Here is a 1,317-nt window from a genome sequence, read left to right as displayed (position 1 = left end):
ACGGATTTTATTCTTTCCTCCAAGCTCTTGATATGTCTAGTCAATTCTTCATTGGCTTTTTCTTTCTCATTCAATTCATTCAAATATGGAATTAGATGCTCAGTATTAAATTCTCCTATCTTCACCTCTGACATAAGCAAATTTTTGCTTGAAGACGCGGGATCCACTTGTTGATTTTCATTAGGTTTGGTCTCTTGAAGTGCCGATGTGCGAGCATGGATTTGCACAGGTGTGATACTAGGATGATAAACCTGTTCTGGTGTGAAACCTAAAGGATATATAGGTTATTGGTCAAAAGATACAGGATTTTCATGAATTTTTCCAATAGTAGCTTGCTTTTTGAGCATATCTTCTATTTTCTACATCATACTTTCTTGTGAATTTGCAATGCTGGCTTCAATCTTCTCTAACTTCATTCTCATTTTTGCTTGTTCTTTATTATGTTGTTCCTCGAGACGATGTATTTTATCCTCTTTTCTTAGTCGTTTTTCTAGTACCGTAGTGGTGTTGAATTTCTTGTTTGGCCAAGATAACTGCGATTAAAAATCCTTTTCATATTATTTTTTTTTGAATTTTACTTTATGAATGTTTATCTGAATGTAAAAATTTATACATAAAGAAAATAATGCAATGAATGTATGCAAAATGATTGTATGCAAAATGAATGTATGCAAAAGGTATTGATCCCAAAAAGTTAATTGTCATAGAACAACTTCCATCGGCATACAAAAGTTTCTATATAATAGTTCATAACTACATATACAACATAGATTTCCTATTAAGCTCTATGATTTCCTTAATCAGCCATGACATCTTCTTTCCGAACTTAGAAACTGGATCGACGTGATGCTCAATAATCTTTGCTTCAGCAGCTAACTCCCCAATATACCTGGAAACTTCGCTCATTTGTACCATGGCCTCAAATACCATACTGCTTCTATCTTCACTTCTTTCTTCAAAGAAATCAGTCGATTTTTGCCATTGTTCATTAGTTCCATCAAGAGTTTGCTCTAACTCAGTGATTCTGACTTGACAATTGTGCAAAGTACTTTCAAGATTTCAGATTCATCTTCGTAGTAAAGCGTTCTCCTCATAACTCTCTTTAAGATCACTAGGTCCTAGACGAACCTTATCTTGGAATAATGATTCTTCAAGTTGCAAGATGTAAGCATTAAATGTTGTGTTTTTGTTTCTACACTGATCCAATCCTCTTCAAGTTTTGTTCGTGTTTCTTGTGTCCTTTGATTAAGCTTCTGGATTTGCACATTTTTGTTTCTACATCATTGCATCCAATGGTTAGCTACCTCTTGCTCTGCT

This window comes from Hibiscus syriacus, unplaced genomic scaffold (assembly GCF_006381635.1).
Source record: "Hibiscus syriacus cultivar Baekdansim isolate YM2019G1 unplaced genomic scaffold, ASM638163v2 tig00111276_pilon, whole genome shotgun sequence".
Classification (NCBI taxonomy): Eukaryota; Viridiplantae; Streptophyta; class Magnoliopsida; order Malvales; family Malvaceae; genus Hibiscus; species Hibiscus syriacus.
Note: the sequence above shows the minus strand (reverse complement) of the source record.